We start from the raw sequence: 9,771 nt of genomic DNA, 5'->3' as shown, positions 1-9,771 counted from the left end.
AAATAGTTAATTTTTTTTAAAACCTAATAAAAATAATTAATCATATGAGTACAATAATATGACTATGTTTATTTTATCAAATTAAATTAAATCATTAATTTAAATATATCTATTTAAATTTTAAACTAAAACTTTTATAATTTAAATTTTTAAATTATGTGAATTAAATAAAAAAAAATAAAAATATACCAATAGAATCCAAATTGTAAATAGGAGCAAGCTCGCCGCACCAATGGACGAACTTGTTAATTTTTTTTTAATTTTTATTTCATCGGGTACCTAATTACCCGAACCGAATCAATTCGTTTTTAATCAGTTTGATTTTGGATTCACACACAAAAATCGTAAAATTGAACCAATTGCAATTTAATTAGTTCGGTTCTCATTTTATCCTAAATTCGAACCAACTTGACCCGTGAACACTTTTAAATGCAGTGGGTGAACTTGCTCCAACTTAAAAAAAAAAAATTTAAAAAATAAATATGGAAAAAAATTTATTTTGAAAAGTATTTATTTTTTTAATTTATTTCAAAAAAATTTTCCATAAATACAAATATAAATTAAATATGTGAGATATCAGTGGCTTGGAGAATAAGAATTAGCAGTGTAGAGAGAGAAAGAGAGAAATTGAGAGATTCAGTGTGTATATTGATATATCTAGATTGATTAGAAGTGATTACAATTGGCTGTAGTACAAGTATTTATATCAAGGAATATAAGTGCAGAGTGTATGTTGGTTAGAAATTGTAACTGACTTGCTGAGTTGGCATAACTGATTCTAACAAAAAATCAGAAAGAAAAAGGGACTATCATCACCTACACTAACATACTCCCTTAAACTAAGGGCCTTCTAAAACTCTACTATCATTATCTACACTAACATGCCCCTTAAACAAAAGGTCTTCTAAGAATCTGCTTCAAACATCCTGAGTAAGTTTCTAGATTTGAAGAATGCTGCTGCTGGAAGAGGTTTGGTAAGTGTACCTGCAAGTTGGTCTTGTGCTGGAATTGTTGAACAAAGATTTCTTCTCTGGTGACAAGGTCTCTCACAAAGGACTGACTAAGAACAAAATGTTTTGACTTGTTATGCAGGATTGGGTTGGAAAAAAGGAGCACGACTCTTAAATTATCACAGTAAACTACAAGCTTGGTGGAGCAGGGTATTCTGATTTCAGTGAGCAAGTTCTACAGCCAAACGATTTTAGTCACTGCATTAGAAATGCCTCTAAATTCTGCTTTTATACTGCTCTTTGAAACTACAATTTTTTTTCTGCTTGCCCAAGACAGTAGATTGAGCCTGGATAGATTTCATACCCATTTGTAGATTTTCTATCATCAACATCACTTGTCTAATCTGAGTCACAAAAATCGTAAATTTTGAAATTTGTGAATTTTTTGAACCTTAAACCATGTTGAGTTGTGCCTGAGAGATACCTTAGAATCTGTTTCACTGCCTTCCAATGAGATTCAAGGGGTGGTGAAGAAACTGTGTAACTTTATTGACTAGTGCACAAAACTGACTCCACACGTTTTGCACAGATAGACCGGCAAGTATACCGGATCGTCTAAGTAATACCTCAGGTGAGTGAGGGTCGATCCCACGGATATTGTTGGTTTGAGCAAGCAGTGGATATCTTGCAGATCTTAGTCAAGCGGATAGAAAATATAGTTGTCACGAGAAAACACATAAAATAGATAAATAAATAAAACGTTACTAGATAGGTGTAAAATCAATAGTATGAGACTGGTTGAGGCTTCTGAGATGCTTCTTCCTTCTGGATCAACTTTTCTCACCATCTATTCCAACTTCTGATTGATTCATTCCATGGCAGGCTGTATATGATTAACGTCGGTCAGCGGTCATTAATCTCCTCTGCTTCAGATCAAAGGCCGGGTCAGCGGTCATTCAATCTGAACGGAGATGAAGCTCTAGCAGTCCATTCCCTTGGTGATCCTACTCAAAGCACCACAAACAAGGTCAAATCTTCCAAATCAAAGAATGCTGCTCCTTTGATTCTAGCCTATACCACAAAGGCCCTAATCGCCCCGACCTCGGCTGAACTGATATCTCGAGAAGTCCCCAACGAAGTCGTGGATTAGCCATCTAAGAGATGTATAATCAAGCTTGTGGTTCAATACTATCCCGTCAATGACTCGTAATAACCCATGTAGAATGAGGATGATTGTCACGGGTCATCCGATTTATAAGGTTGAAGAATGAAGATACATCTTAGAATAGAATCAAGCGTAGATTGAAGTAGAATAGTAATATTATTAATTCATAAGAATCAGCAGAGCTCCTAACCTTAATCTTAGGAGGTTAGTGACTCATACTGTACAGAAAGTAATATTCGAAAATAAGATATGCTGGAGAGAGAGAGAGAGAGAGAGAGAGAGATCCTAAACATGGTTAATCTTCTCCTATATATACTAATATGCTAACTAAGGATTACAGAAATAAGATAAACTAGTCTTGTAGTGCAAAAATCCACTTTTCGGACCCACTTGGTGAGTGTTTGGGCTGAGCTAAGGGGGTCTCCACATGGTAGGACTCCTTAGGAGCGTTGGACGCCAGCCTTGGGCTCCTGTTTGGGCGTTGGACGCCAGCTTCTCCCTTTTGGGCGTCCAACGCTAGGAAGAGGGTGGAGTGCTGGCATTGAACGTCAGTTTTACACCTTCATTTTCAGAGTAAAGTATAGAGTATTGTATATTTCTGGAAAGTCCTGGATGTCAGGTTTCCATAGCCGTTGAGAGCGCGCCATTTGGACTTCTGTAGCTCTAGAAAAGTGCCTTCGAGTGCACGGAGGTCAGATCTTGACAGCATCTGTAGTCCTTTCTCTGTCTCTGAATCAGACTTTTTTCAAAGCTCCTCAATTTCAGCCAGAAAAATACCTGAAATCATCATAAAACACACAAACTCAAAGTAGAATCCAAAAATATGAATTTTGTACCAAAACCTATGAAAACATAATAAAACTTGAATAAAACATAATGAAAACTATATGAAAATGATGCCAAAAAGCATAAAAATATCCGCTCATCATTGACTGAGAAAGAAATTTTGGACCTTGTGACTGTAGCATACTGCAAACTCCCAAAAATTGACCTATAAAGTGTAGGATCATTGAAGATATCATCCCTAAGGGCAGAAAGTTTGAGAGAGGAAATCATAGGGCTGGGTACTAGTTTGGCATTGCTCATTTCAACTCGTTTGAGAAGATCTTGAATATACTTGGTTTTCTTTAAGGCTAAGGTTCCATTGATGCTGTGCTTAACTTCAATCCCAAGAAAGTAATTTATTTCACCTAGTTCTTTTAGAAAGAAGGTGTTGTGCAGCTGAGTGGTGATGGATTTGATTTCTGATTCTGAATTGTCAATTACAAGAATATCATCCATATAGACCAGAATGTATGTAGCTGAGGAAGGAGTGAATTTGGTGAAGAGAGACACGTTTGACTTGGTGCTTGTGAAGCCAAACTGGTGTAGTACTAGTGCTGAACGAACTGAGTTTTGTGAACCAAGCTCGCGGGACCTGCTTCAGGGCATAGAGAGATCTTTATAGCTTGCATACTTGATGAGAGTTTGAGGAGGTGAATCCCTCTGGTTGTTGTATATATATATCTTTATATAGATTATCATTGAGAAAAGTATTGTTGAAGTCGAATTGGTAAACTTTCCACCCTTTTGCAAGGGCCGTGCTGAGCATTTCTCGAATAGTTACAGGTCTGACTACAAAAATGAATATATGGTCATAATTAATCCCCTGCTTTTGATGAAAATCCTTTACTACAAGTCCTGCCTTGTACTTTTGAATTGTGCCATCAGGGTTCTTTTTGACTTAAAACACCCATTTGTAGCCTATGGGTGCTGAGTGTGAAGGTGGATCAACTAATTTCCATGTGTTATTCTTCATCAAAGCTGAATACTCTTCTTCCATAGCCTATCTCCAGTGTGGTACGATAAGGGCCTGAACAATTGATTTTGGAAGACTTGTGGCTGATTCGATATTTGGAGTGAGAGTGGTGGTGAATACTCTAGGCCGGATGATGCCACTTTTGCTCTTAGTTTGCATGGAATGAGTGTTGTGCACAACAGTAGAGATATTGTTAAAGTGAGTGTTGGATTGAGATGACACAGTTACAGGTGTAGTGGTAGTAATGAATTGTACATGTGGTCCAATTTTAATCTACAATGGAATAGTCTCAAAAAAATCTGCATTTTCAATAATATTAGTTCCAGAATCAGTATCTGAGACATGAACATGTGCAGTTTGTAATGAATTAGATATGGAATTGGTACTAGTGGAAGGTGTATCATGAATGACTATGCAAGGTGGTTGAAAAAGGTAGCTATGTGGTGTATGATTTTTGAAGCTCTGGTTTTGTGGATTGTGAGGTATGAGGTGTGGTAAAAAGTGTTGAATAAAAAAATTTCTACTCATCAAAGAAGACATTTTTGGCCATATAGATTCTGCCTGATGGTGCTAGGCACTTGTACCCTTTGTGGTCAGCGTTGTATCCTAAGAAAATGTACTTGGTGGACTTATGGTCAAACTTGTGTTTGTTGTATGGTGTTAACCAAGAATAGCAGGCACAACCAAAGGTTTTTAGTGCACTGTAGTTGGGAATGGTGTTGAATAAGACTTCTAAGGGTGATTTGAGGTTTAAGGTTGGAGTGGATAGCCTATTGATGAGATAAGTGGAGGTTAAGCTAGCTTCATCCCAAAAAGAAAGAGGTAAGGATGCTTGGGATAGAAGGATAAGAGAAATTTCTATTAGGTGCATGTGCTTTTTCTCTACACAACCATTTTGTTGGTGTGTGTGAAGACAGATGAGTCTGTGTTGGATGCCATGATCTTTAAAGTACTGATTGAAGATTTTTGACATGTAATCTCCACCATTGTCAGTTTGAGTGCTAGAATTTTATAGCCAGTTCAATGTTCAAGCATGGTTTTATACTGGCAAAAGGCTGTGAATGTTTGAGCTTTAGTTTGGAGAAAAAAATTGCAGGTATATTTGCTGTATGCATCAATAAAGCATGTATAGTATCTAAATCCAGATTTACTGGGCTATGGTGAGGGCCCCCAAAGGTCAGAGAAGACTAGCTCTAGGAGTTGTGTGTATTGAGTTTGTGAGTGTGGAAAGGAGAGCTGGTGAATTTTGTTTATGGTGCAAGGTTCACAGAAAAAAGAGGTCCTGGTAGCTTGGAAAAAGGGAATATTGGTCTTGTTAAGTACAACTTTGGTGATTTGTTGGAAGGGGTGTCCAAGCCTTTTGTGCCATAGGTCAAAGATAATGGTAATAGCTGTGATGTTGTCTTTAGTGTTGTGGTTTGGTAAGGAACTGCTATCAGGTTTGATGGTTTCAAGGGTGATGGTGTTAGTGATATAGTTTCTAGTGTCATGGTCTGGGACGGAACTGCTGTCAGGTTTGGTGTTTTTGGGAGGGATATGAGAACTGTCACTAGTGAGAGTGGGTAGTGCATTGTAAGTATTGTAAAAGGCATTAGCTGTATCTTCAGAAATAGAGCTATCAAATTTGGTATTTTTAAGGGTAATGGAATTAGCTGTGGTGCAGTTTTAGGTGTCATGGATTAGAAGGGAAGTGCTATTAGGTATGGTGTTTTTGGGAGGGATATGAGGACTGTCAATGGGGAGACTGTGTACTACATTGTAAGTATTATGAGAGGCATTAATTATATCATCAGCAATATAATTTGTGACTATTTCAGTAAATCTATTTGCAGTTGCAAAAAGATGCAATAGAATCATGATCAGTGCCAGAATCTGTGACTAAAACAGCAAATTTATTTGAATTAACACCATCAAGGCACACAATTTTATCAGAATATACTTTTGGACAAGACCTATCATTTTTATTGTAATAAGGTGCTCTTGGTAGTTTTATTGCACAAATTGTTACAAAACTGCTCTTTACTGCACTAGACATACTATTTTTTACTGCACTATTATTACAACCAGACATACTTTTATACAGTAACTTGATTTTTCTATTTCTTTTTTTTTTGCATACTACAGTTGTTTATTTCTTTTTCTTCTCTTGATTCTTCTTTCTCTTTTCTTGATTCTTCTTTTTTCTTTCCTCTTTGCTCACTGCTATTGCTATTGTTATTGCTAGTTTCTTTTTCAATTTTACTTTGTGCCTTATTGATCACATTTGCAACATTGGCATTGATTTGTTTTTTCTTTTCAGCATCAAAAGTTTGTGAAGCATGTGCTTTATCTATCTTCCAGGTTGGTCTTAAAATCTAGATATCATTGAATCTATACAAGCCATTTTTAAGTTGGCCTTGGAACAAAATCTTCTTGGATACCTAGCATTTGACGGCGCACACAAAAGGCTAAAATAAAATTCAAAGAATACACCATTATCTAGTGCAAACTTTGAGACACTCACCAAGGTCTTTGGAATAGTGGGTACATGAAGTAAGTTCTGAAGTTTGAAAATTTTATTTGACATAGATGCATGCATGATAGACTTTTCAATATTAGCAATACTCATACTTTTTCTATTATCTTTAAACACTTGTTCAGGCCCCTCATATTCTGAGCTGTCAATTAAGTTCATCTAGTCAAACATGTTGTGATGAGATACTCCTAAGTCCAGATACCACCCCTTATCAATGTTGTTGGTGGTGAGCAAAGCTTGAGGAAGACTCTGATGAACTGCGCTTTGCTGGTAGGAATGTTGAGTAAGCTGAGATTGTTGATGGAAAGCACCATGTGATGGTGGAGGACCTCCATTGAGGTGATGGAGTTGAGAATTTTGATAGTTTTAGTTGAATCTGTGAAAACATTGTCAGACTGTGCGTCAAATCCTTCCACATAGCTGACATTGGGGCCTGCTTCCTTGCCAACATAATCTGCCTCCTTTGAAGTATCTTCCTCTGCCTCTTCTTCCTGGTTGTTGTCCTATGGCATAATAGTTGTCATAAGATTCCTCTACTTGTACCAGCTCACTGCTTGCTTTGTCCGAACCTGCCTCTTTGTGAGCTAAATTGGCATGAACTATAATAAAATCTATCTTTCTGAACCTATCATTCACCTCTTGTGCAAGAAGTTGTGATTCAAGTTCACTAACAGTCATAGAATCAATTCTTGAATTTACTATAGTGATGAAAGCAATGAATTCTTCATCTAATCCTCCTAATGCACAATCAAAGTATTCTTCCTTTGAAAGTGGAGCACCAGGAGCAGATAGAGCGTTAGCTACCTTTTTAATTCTAGTTACATATTCATTAATCACTGTTGTGCTGTGTTTCTTGATCCCTTTCAATTGTACCTTTAGTATTCTTATCTTTGATTTGAGCCTTGCCGTAAAATATTCCTCCAGCGACTCCCAAATTTCATGTGCATACTTATATTCAAACTACCTTATTGACGAAAACTTCACTCATCACAGAAAGCATCCATGCAACTAAACACTCATCCCGTTGTTCCCACGCTTCAAATTTTCGTGACACTTTTCCTTCAGCTTGATCTTGATCAGAATAGAACTTTCTTGGAATTGAAAATGTAGTGATGTGATTCTGCAATTTGTTTGCTTTTATACAAGCAAGAGCTTGCCGCTTCCATGCCTTGAAGTTATCTTTATTGAGTTTGATTATAGCTGAAAAATTTACAATCGCCAACATTGATGCTTGTGAAGCCATCACTAGTGTTGCGAAAGAAACGTCGTAGTTCATAGATCAAAATTTGCTTCGATAGCATGTGAGATATCAGTGGCTTGGAAAAGAAGAATTATCAATATAGAGAAGTGAGAGAAAAAGAGAGAAATTAAGAGATTCAATGTGTGTATTGATAAACTGAGATTGATCAGAAGTGATCACAATTGACTGTAGTACAAGTATTTATATTAAGGAATGTAAGTGCAGAATATGTGCTGGTTAGAAATTATATCTGATTTGCTAAGTTGACATAACTGATTCTACCAGAAAATCAGAAAGAGAAACAGACTATCATCACCTACACTAACAAAATATCGTGATTTATGTTTATTTTACATGTGATGAATGTCTGAAGTATTAAACTTGAGTCTCTAATACTTCTTTTAGTATTTGTATAAGAATTTTTATCTTTTTCTAGTTATTAGTATTCATCATGCGTTCAGTTCGATGAATTCATCACACACACACACATATATGTATATATTAACGACGCCAATTGAAACAAGAAAAAACTAAAAAAATTATTGCATGACTATTTCTTTGGTTTCTACATCATTAGATTAGATTAAGTAAAATGTACATATATATGATAATCTATGCCATGTGCATAATCTGATCACTCATATGTTGTTAATTATTTTTCGAATTAAATGTTAAATAAAATAAAATTTAATTATTTTTTATTTTTCTAATATTACTGTTTTAGCAATTAATTGCATCTCAGCCGTGTGTGTGAAATGCTGAAAAATTGCGGTTTTGACTTTTGACAACGATTGGAAAGTATCTTAAAAAAGATTGTATATATGGGTGTTAAACTATTAATTGAAATTGACAATATAAAACCAATAATTTAGAGCCTATGAATAATAGATCGATTCAATTTTAGGAAAACATTCCTTTTTATACGAAACACTTTTTGCTAAAACTTTAATCATAATTCATTTGTTGTTTAAAAAGCTTAAGTAATTAATTTCATTATGAGCTTAACTAATCAGTCTAATCTAGCGCAGGCAAGTTATAGAATAAATTAAATCATGGGGCCAACCACTCCGAGACATAATATTAAGTGCTATAGAAAGGATTCATGAAAGTGTTGAAAGAAAGCTGGGGCTTAATAAGCCAATGCATGTGCTTGGTAGATGAAGAATTTATTGCTTGATTCAAATTTTGTTTTGTTTTCCAAATCTAAGGCTGGCATCCATATCCCAACCCATTAAGTAATCTAATAATGGAAATGGAAAGAAAGTCCACAGTTTCTATAGTATATATTAGTTGGTGTTTAATTTTTAGTTAACTTATTTTTTTATATTAAATTTTAAATATTTAAAATAATTTATTTTTATAATTTTTAAATTAAATATTAATTATTAATTATTTTTTTGATAAATTAGACACTTTTTTAAACACCACAACAATGACCATATTTCATACATAGCCTTTAATTAAGTTGTTTTTTTTTTTCTGTTTGTTTTTGTTTTACTTTCGTATTTTAAGTTCTGTATTACAATATCATAAATGGGAAAACCAATATCATTATTTCCCTTAGCTAGCTAGAACGTTTCAGTGAGATTAGTATTGATAAATTTACCAAAATCACAGCATATCTCTAACCTCTTTAAACATTTTATTTTATTTATAGAACTATAATATATATAATCAACTAAATGACACTGTCATACGCCGAACTTGATCCTTCTTGCTTCCCATATTTTTCCTTGCATAACTTGCATCATTAAATAATTTCTGTTATAGGATTCATCAAATTCTCTCATGATGCCATGTGTGTGGGTCCTATAACAAGAGAAAATCACATATAAGATAGAACTTTGCGTTGAAGAGGGAAAAACGGATAGGAGATATTAATTATTTATAAATGTATGTGACGTATACCAGACTTTTTTACTAATATATCACTTTTTTTAATTATTATTAAAAAGCTATTATTTTAAAATTAATTATTCAAATACTGTTTTTCGTAGTGTTATAAACAATCATAATTAAAAATAAAATAACAATACAAATTAATTTATTGTTTTATTTTATGTCTAATTGATCTATTTTTTCTAGGCATATCAATGATAATAT

This window comes from Arachis ipaensis, chromosome B09, assembly GCF_000816755.2.
Source record: "Arachis ipaensis cultivar K30076 chromosome B09, Araip1.1, whole genome shotgun sequence".
NCBI classification, from domain to species: domain Eukaryota; kingdom Viridiplantae; phylum Streptophyta; class Magnoliopsida; order Fabales; family Fabaceae; genus Arachis; species Arachis ipaensis.
The sequence above is the reverse complement of the archived record's forward strand: the minus strand, read 5'-3'. Positions refer to the sequence as shown.